At 58.5% G+C, this 9,296-nt stretch overlaps 1 protein-coding gene across 1 annotated transcript in view; it reads right to left on the reverse strand.

The window, feature by feature from the left end:
• Positions 1 to 8,921, reverse strand: part of NOS1 (nitric oxide synthase 1) — a 71,237-nt gene extending 62,316 nt beyond the window's left edge. Inside the window, exon 1 of the mRNA XM_027696739.1 lies at positions 8,901 to 8,921. The gene's annotated coding sequence lies outside the window, so the exon portion shown is untranslated. The remainder of the gene's footprint in view (positions 1 to 8,900) is intronic.
• Between the last annotated feature and the right edge of the window lie 375 nt (positions 8,922 to 9,296).

The following is a 9,296-nucleotide window of genomic DNA, read 5'->3' on the forward strand; positions in this document are numbered from 1 at the left end:
ATCCATCCCTATCCCATCACATCTCTATCCATCCCTATCCCATCACACCTTAACTCATCCCTATCCCATCACACCTCTACTCATCCCTATCTCATCACATCTCTACTCATCCCTATCCCATCACACCTCCATCCATCCCTATCCCATCACACCTCCACTCATCTTTATCCCATCCCACCTCTCTCCAGGGAACATCCCACTACACCAGTTTTCTATCACAGGAAAGGGGGGATTCCCTCACCCCTCTGTGTCTGGGGGGTCTGTCAGTGCCCCAGGAGAGCCGAGACCCTCGTGCCCACCCAGCCTGTACATGTCCCATCACGGGGGCTTTCCCTGGAGCAGCTGCTGGATCAGGGGGTGGTTGCACTGATGTGTACAGGGACACTCCAACAGCTGCACAGAGACCGTCTCCCAGGTCTCCACGCTTTTATTCCGTATATTCCCCGCTGCCAGTGCCCTTGAAGGACTCACAGTGACAGGTTATGGAGTAACACCCCTGATTGACACACGGCCTAATAGAAAATTGGGACAGGCTGAGGTTCAAGGACCGCCAGTGACAGGATCTGACTGCACAAACACACCCAAAGCGATACAGAGACAAGCTCTAATCCTGAAAAAAATGAGCTCAAGGCAATAATTCAGAGTTCTGGGGCTTACCCACCGGGCATCACGACGGGGGTGAGGCAGGTTCAGCATGCCAGCTGATCCCAGGAGTTATTCCACAGCTTTCACAGAATATTCTGAGCTGGGAGGGACCCATAAGGACATTTGAGTCTAACTCTTCAGTGAATGGCCCATAGGGGTCTTTCCCAACTTCTGCCCTTTCTTAACTTACTTTTATTCTGTATGTTCAGGCCTGACTCCAGACAGACAGACCCTGGTCACTGAAGGTGACAGTCACTAAAACACAGAGCAGGGGTCACACCTTGGGGTGCTCATCCCCTGGGGGCAGGGAGCTCAGGGGTGGAGGTGTGTGTTGATGTCACAATCAGATTATAACGAACCAAAGTCATCCAAGGAGAGCGATTTCACCACAGCTGTGGGCTCAGCAGCAAGACATCTCCTCCCCTCTCCTTTGGTTGGCAGCTGCCACGAGGTTTATCAGCTACAAGGTGCCATCAGGGTCTCCTCCCAAAAAGGATTTCAGCAGAAAATCAGAGGAATTCAACAGAAATCCTTTTAGGATCCTTTCAGAAATCCTTGGCCACTCCACTTGACCGCCCTCCACTTCATCCCCCTTAACAACCTGCCTAAGGCTGCGGACTGGGCGTGTGGGGGATCATCATGGAATTCCTCTGTGGAGGATGCCAACCACATTCCAGCCAGGGAGTAGCAACTGCATTTCCCCCCGTGATTTCTGTGCCATTAGAATGTGAATATAACTTCCCAGTTTTCTCTGATTTTACCCCCAATCCTCCTGGCACCCCGTGGCAGAGCCCACACCGACCCCCGTGGGGTGCAGCTCTGCAGAGAGGTCCTGGTCCCCCGGCCCCCACGGACACCAGGAGGGGTGGGAGACCTGGGACGGCTTGGAGACCTCCAGAGCTGCCTCTCCTCTGCCTCTCTGACAGCACGAGGAGCTTGAAATGTTGCCTCCCAACTTGGATACTCTGAACGGGTTGAGGCAGTTGAGAAACACCATCGATACTGGAGGAAATAAGGAAATAATGGGTTGTTTTTCCGAAGGCAGAGCCCTGAATCCCTGTCCCCGCGGCTCCCACGCTGTCCCAGCCCCACCAGCAGGGGTTTCCATCATTAGGAAGCCTTTTGTCTGGCGGTGCAGGGCTGTGGTGGCCTTCACACCTCTCTGTGGGCTGGGGTTAAGCGCCGGGTCAGCGCTCGCAGGGCGGCAGCGAGCGGGGTTTGTGCTCACGGGGCGAGAGGGACCTTCCCAAAAATAGCGTTGGGACCTCCTGGGTTTGGCAGCACACAGCCCGGGGTGAAGGCTGTGGGAAGGGAGGATGCAGGGATGAGGCAGGGATGATGAGAGGAGAGAAAGCTTTGCTCCTGAGCACAGCGTTTAATTCCGTTTGCGGCGTCTCACCGGGGCCGAGGGCTGAGCAAGAGGCCAGAAGGGGTGAGGTGTTTGTGGAGCTAATGAGAACACGTGGGTTGTAATTATCCTGCTGGGGAGAGCACCCCAGGAGGGGGCAAACCCCTGTTACAGGTCTTCCACCAGCCTCAGAGACCAGGAACACAAGCTGATCTCCGTGGAGTGGGGGAGTACAGACGACCTCTCTTGGAAAAGGGGTGTCTGAGCTCTGCCAGAGCACCAGGGCCAGGATGCTCTCACTCCCTCAGTGCAGAAATCGCTGTTGTACCACTCACCTCGGCTTTTGGGAGGGTTTTTTTATCCCCTTTTGCCTGCAGACTGAGCTGGCACAGAGGTGGCAGTGCCCTGCTCTCCTCAGGGCCCCCCGAGCACCGTCCCCCTTCCCAGCACTGCTCTCTACCACCACTGGGCAGACTGGAAACGTCACTGGGTGAGCTGGGAGTGAACAGATCTGACCTTTTAGCAGGGCCATGTACAACATCCAAGAGCATCAACCACCCAGGGAAGGGGATACAGGGCTTGACCTCCCTGGCAGCAAGTCTTGATACAACCACAAACCACCCGCTGCCCAAAACCGCCTCACAGCTCCCCCCCTTGCCCCCCCTCTTTTCCAGTTTCTCTCTCTTCTTGTTTGTTTGTTTGGCCATCCAAGCATTTATCAGCAGCAACAGGGCTCTGGCAACCCAAAACTTCCCCTTGGGGAAGAAGTTCTGGCATCCAGCAACCAAGTCAGGAGACTCTGGAAAGTTGCTCCGAGCCTGTCTCATCTCACGACTTGACATATCCCCGCTGTCCATTTCCCTTCCCAAGGAAATCTGATTTGTTCCAAAGTTTATAGTTTCAGTGACCTAATCCCAGCATAGTTGTTCCTGTTTCCCTTTAATTTACTGCCGCAGCTCGTATTAATTGACGTATTGCAGAGGGTTTTGAGCCAAGCTAATTGTTTTAGAAAGAGAAAAAAAAAGAAGGAAGAAAGAAAGGGAGATGTGAGGTCCCTTAGTGGATTACGGAGGGATTGGAGCGGGGAACCGGCAGCCACTTGGAAAAAGCAATAACTCCAAACAGAAGCAACTGTCTGGAGAGGGGGAGGCTCTCCAGGCTGCTGCTCACAAGGTGCTGTCATGATCCCTGCAAACAGAAATAACTTCCCCGGGATGACCTTGAGGAGAGAGGAAAGGAGAGGGAGAGCAGGGCTGGGACGGCCTCTCTAGTCTGCTGGAGCTGCCTTCACCCTTCTGCTCCCTTCCTCACCTGAGCTGCTTCTGTCTCTGGAGGATGGTGGGGACCAGGAGAGCTCCTAAGCACAAGGAAAAGGCAGATGTCACCCATCCTCCTGAGCTAGGGAAGCACAGGCTGCTCAGCTCCCCTGAGAAGGTGATGGAGCAAATCCTCCTGGATGCTGTTTCCAGCCATGATGGACGGGAGAGACACGGGGAACTGCCAGCAGGGATTTCTCAGGTGTAAATCATGGTCAATGGACCTGCTCACTGCCAGGGAGGGAGGATTGGCTCTGTGGATCCAGGAGGAGCAGTGCAAGCTGGGGAACTTCTTTTCAGCAGGGCCTTTGCCAGAGTTTTCCATAGTATCATAGAATAAAATCATAGAATGGTTTGGGTTGGAAGGGACCTTTTAAGATCAACTAATCCAACCTCCTGCCATGGGCAGGGACACCTTCCACCAGCCCAGGTTGCTCCAAGCCCTGTCCAACCTGGCCTTGGACACTTCCAGGGATCCAGGGGCAGCCACAGCTTGTCTGGCCAACCTGTGCCAGGACCCCACCACTGTCATTGTAAAATACTTCTTCCTTATATAAAATCTAAATCAATCCTGTTCCTGCTTAAAACCATTCCCCTTGTCCTGTCCTGGTGGCCAAGTGGTGGATAATGAGCTGAACTGAGGCTGCACCCTCAGCTCATTCCCAGAGGACACCAGGGAGGGAGGAGCAGACGACAACAGAGCCCAACAGGAGCCCAGGGAATTCGGAGGCAAACACCAAGTCCTGCCCCTGGAATGGGATAACCCCAAAGAACAGGACAGGCTGGGTCCAAAGAGCTGTGAAGCAGCTTTGGAGAAAGGATCTGGAGATGCTGGAGGACAAGGACAACCACAGTTCAGCTTGGCCAAATCCAGCTGCTTCCCTGGGCTGTCATTCCCCTCTGTTTGCCACTTGCAGGTCTGGGAGGTGTCCAGGTCTGGGTGGTGTCCAGGTCTGGGTGGTGTCCAGGTCTGGGTGGTGTCCAGGTCTGGGCTCCACGGGATCAGACAGACAGGGACACACTGGAGGAGCTCAGTGGAGACCCCCCTGAGCAAGAGGCAGGAGCACACAGTGCACAGGGGGAGGCTGCAGGAGCTGGGCTCCTTCTCCCCAGGGAAGAGGAGGGGGAGAAGGCAAGAGACATGTCTGCAAGCACCGGAGTGGAAGCTGGGGAGGAGACAGGGGGAGGTCACCAGAGGATGAGATGTGATGGCACAAGGTGGAACATCAGACGGTCTGACTTGCTGTTGGGGGAGCAAAAGATGTTCCCCACGAAGGCAGTAAAACACACGGGATTGTCACCCCTGGAGTTCTCTGGAACCTGGCCCTGGGCACCCACCTCTGGCCCTGCCATGGGTGAGGCAGCCCGTGGTGCAGGCATAGGAGGCAGGGTGAAAGGCAGAGAACAGAGGATGCTCCTACAGTTTGGGGAAGTTTGGAGACCTCACACGCAGTTTTGGGGGTTGGTTTTGAGCAGAAGACAACAGAGAACGAGACAGAGGAGGAAGAGGCTCCACGTGCCCCAGCTCATGGGAGCACACAGTGTTTCTAGCACCAGACGTGCACTGTGGTGCTCCAGGCAGCTCCTATCCCATGGAATGATGCAGCAAGGGAGGAAGAGGGATCTCCTCTGCCCTGCCTCATCCCCCTGCTCCCCATCCCTAGCATCCCTCCTCCATTTCCAGAACCAAAACCCCAGGGCTGGGTCGAACCAAATCTCTCCAGGGAGCACAGCGGAGAAGCCTTTTGGAGACGGGGATACATGGAGGGACACCCCGCCCTGCTGGGAGACCCCAAGAGGAAAACCCAACTCCCATGAGCCCCTGACACCCTCTGAACCACAGCATTAAAGTTTTCCAGGCAAGAAACTCGCTCCTTGTTGTTTTCCTGGTTGAAATCCCCCCCTTTCCCATAAATCAGCCGAGGCTGTTTCAGCACTGCTCTCACGGAGAGGGTGATTTATTCGGGAGCAACACAGGGAGTTTCCAGATTAACACTAATTGCTCTCCCAAATTACTTAATAGTTTAAATTGCAGTCCTCTCTTTGGAAATCATCTCAGACAGTTCAATAAAAAACTATCATCGGAGAGAGACAACTGCAAATTGATAAAGTCTTTGAGACGAGGGTAATATCGCCGTTGTCTGGCAAATTTATTCCTCTGAAACCAAACGAGGAGGATAAACAGCCTCGCTCGGCGAGGAAGACACCGCCTGCCACCGAGTTGCTCAATTTTCTCTTCCAGAGATGCTCTTATTACTCGGAGAGAGACTGAAACCAGCGACTGCGGTGCCTGAGAATAAATAGCTCCGGCCTTCTCCTCGCAGAGAAAAGGCAGAATTTAAAACGATCGTAATAACAATGACACGGCGAGTGCCGGCGCTGCTTCTGGCGGGAGGCGGGGGCTGCTGCTGCCCTCGGGGGGGGCTGCGGGGCCGCTGTGGATTCAGGAGATGTGGCTGGTGGCCACCGAGCTCCCGCGGCGCTGAAATTGTCACCCGGGAGGGAAGGGGAAAACTTGTTTCATTTTGGCCGTTTCCCAATTTCCCGGCCCCTCCGGGGGGCAGGAGGAGCGCTGGGGAGATGTGAGGGGGAGGGAGGGCAGGGGGGAGGTCGGGGGAGGGTTGAGGGGCGGGGAGGGGGAGCCAGATGTGTGCGGGGGGCTCGGTGTCCTCCTGTTGAAAATGAGGGGGGGGTGCTGCTGGGGACACAACCCCATCGAGGAGGCTCCAAACAGCGGGACCAAGAGAGGGGTGCAAAGGAAGCACCGGGGTGGTTTTGGGGGGATGCTGAGCAGAACGGGCACCAGCAGCACATGGGGAGCGTCACCTCTGCCGTGCAACATTTCGGGGCTCGCCGGGAGCATCCCCTCTGCCGTGTGATTTTGGGGTCCCGCTGTTCCCAGGGTCAGGGGAGACCTCAGCAGCAGCACGGTGGCGGCCAGGCTCCCCCTCCCGGGGTGCCCCCACGTGCTGACAGCCCCCCAGAGCCCCCCCTTCCCACCCAGCCGAGCCCCTGCTCCTCCCCATGGCACACTGTCACCTGCCCTCGCTGGGGCCAAGCGAGTTGCCCGTTTCCTCTGCTTTTAAAACCATTTCTGGAAGGTTTGGCAGGAGGGGGGGGTGGGGAACAGGGTCTTTGTCAACGCTGAGTGATGGGCAGTGTTTCAGACCCACCTGCCTTTAACACAAAGCCCTTCCACCCTCCAATCCCCAGCACGGGCATCGCACCAGAGAGAGCAACAAGTAACTCCTCACCAGGCTGGGGACGGGGTTTAAATGCAAAATGCTCGACGAAGGGACCAAAAACCCGCCAGTTCTTTCCCCAGAGAGCGGTGTGGGAGCGAGGGGGTTACCGGGAGCCGCTGCCCAGCACGGTGCCAGGAGCCACAGGGATTTGGGAGAAAGCCCGGCCGATGGCTGCCATCTGCTCCTGGCACCTCGTGGCACTGCCAGAGCCCGACAGCACTCGAGTGCCTGGGGAAAATAAACCCCAGCCAGGCCTCCTTCCCTCCTTCCCACCACACAGCCCATGCCGGGGGTCTCGGGGTGGGATGGCAGCAGCTGGGGCACGGTGGGCACGGAGAAGCGAGGACACGACGGTGGCACCACCCCGGGGTGACCCCACGTGCCGACAGCCCCCCCAGACCTCCTGATCCCACCCGGCCGAGCCCCTGCCCCTCCCCGTGGCACACGGGACCCGCCTCGGCTGGGGCCGGGCTGGGACATGCTCAGGCTGCTGAAGCTCCTCGGGGTGTGAAAGCCACCGTGCCAGGGGCTTCACAGCCAGGGCTCTGTGTCCCCTGTCCCTCGTGGGATGGCCGGTGGCAGGCAGGCAGCAGGAGGGAGGGGAAGGATGGCGTGGGGGGGTCCCCGCGTGGGGGCTGTCCGGCCACTTCTGCCACCCAAAGGTGCACCAGCACCATCGGTTCTCTGCAGGAACACCCGTGCCGAGCGACAACCTCGCGTCCAGAGGACCTGTGGAAGCTCCTGGGGCGGCGGCGAGGGAGGGGCGAGGTGGCAGAGCCCGCGTTAAAGGGGCACTCGCACGGCGACCCGCGGGGCCACGGCTTTGACTCCCCGCCAGCCACGGGGAACAGCGGCGTGGAGATCCATCCCTATCCCTCCGGGAGGGCATCCAAGGGAGCCGAGGCTTGGCAGAGCAGTCAATTAGAGCAGGAAAGGGGCAAACGGCGAGCGCGGCCCCGGCTGCCGCGTCCGGGTGACCTCCGAGCCGCGGGGGGGGGGAGAGCGGCCGACTTTCCTGACCCACATCCCAACCCCCCTCTGGGGCTCGGAGAAAGAGAAACCCTTTAAAAAAAATAAATAAAAAGAAGTCTCATTCATCATTCAGCCTCTGTTTGTTTTCTGCACTCCGCTAAGCTCAAACAAGCAAAACAGATTAGCTGGGCTCATTTGTTTCCTACTTAATTACACCTCTTCGGTGCTGATGTAATATTTCAAGATTTGGGTTGCTAAGGCTGAAAATCCACCTGCCCCCCTCCCACACCCACCTTGGCTTTTCATTCCCATCGCGAAAAAGCCCAGATGGGGTTTTTTTTGAGGAAAAAACTCCTCTAATTATTGAGGAATTCAAGGCTCTGAATTCAGAAGCTGCCAGCGAGCGCTCAGGTTGTCAGAAGCAGATGGACGGCAGCTCCAGCTTTTGATCACGGGCTCCGAACCCCTCCCCAAAAAACAGGGAGAAGGGGGAGAAGGACCCCGCATCTGCAGCAGCACACACGGCCACGGATAACTTTAGTCATTCCCCCCCGCACACACACGCACTTCTCCAGGATTGCTTTGGCATCAATAGGACTTCCCAGGAAGCCGCAGCAGCTGCGAGCCGACGCAGTTTGCAGGATGAGGGGCTTGCAGGAGGAAGGAGCGCACGCCTCCCCCCCCCCCCAGAAGCTGCTTTGCTTCCCTTCCTTCCCTCCTGGATGCTTTCCTTCCTCCCTTCCCCAGGCCTTACAGCCGCCCCTCTGTCCCCCCCTCCACGTGCCAAAATCCGCCGTGGTTCCCCAAGGCAGAGCACGGCCCCGAGGAGAAGCTGAAGGGCCCAAAAGCGCGGCGGGTTGTGCAGGGGAGGGATTTTTAAGGGTCCTGCTCTTCAAAGGGGGAGCTGCCGACCCGCTCGGGCCGAAGGGATGCTGCTGGCAGTGCCAGCCCACCCTACAGAGGCCAAACCCGTGTCTAAAGCAGAGGAACGAGCGGAGCAGCCAGAGGGTTGGAGACCGCGAGCGATCCCCTTGTGATTCCCAGGCTAAGAGAGCAGCAGGGAGGCGCGGGGGAGCGGACCCCGCACCATCCCATCCCGAATAAAGCGCTCCTGGAAAACTGAAACTCGCGGTTCAGTGGGAGCCAAAGACATCCGCGCCCTCCTGACCGCTCAGAGCCACCCCCCACCCCCCGAACCACCCCACGGGTGCCCCCGCCGCCCCCGGCCTTACTTGTGTCCGGAGAGAGCCGCGGAGATGCCACCGGGCATCGCGCCCCGCTCGCCCCCGCCGCAGATGCCGCTTGGCCGGGGCCCCGCTCCCCCCGCCCCGGGCATTTCGGTCCCGAAAGCAAGAGCAAACAAAAGGCACACACCGAGGCCATGGCTGCGGGGCCGTCCGGAGGCAGCGGGGGCTGCCGGAGCCCGGGAAGGAGGCGCTGGGTGGGCAGCGGCAGGAAAAGGGCTCTGCCGGCGGCGGAGCCGGGGGAGCCGCGGGAGGGCTGCGGGAGCGGAGCTGAGCCGGCTGCGCGGTGCCCGCCGGCTTTCCCACGGTGGCATCCACGCTCAGCGGGTCCCAGCAGTGCCCTCGTCCCCTCCCCAGCCCGTGCCCGGCGTCCCGCAGCTCTGCCAGGGCTCGCTGTGTTCATCACCCCAGCCTGGACATTTCCCCCTCCCCGGGCTCCCGAAGGGTTGGGATGGTGGGGGGAAGGGGGGAATTGCTTTGTGGTTTTGGGTGACCAAAATGCCCGCCGGGCGCTGGGCACCTGGCA

Source organism: Neopelma chrysocephalum, unplaced genomic scaffold (assembly GCF_003984885.1).
Source record: "Neopelma chrysocephalum unplaced genomic scaffold, ASM398488v2 Primary Assembly neopelma1_116, whole genome shotgun sequence".
Lineage (NCBI taxonomy): Eukaryota > Metazoa > Chordata > Aves > Passeriformes > Pipridae > Neopelma > Neopelma chrysocephalum.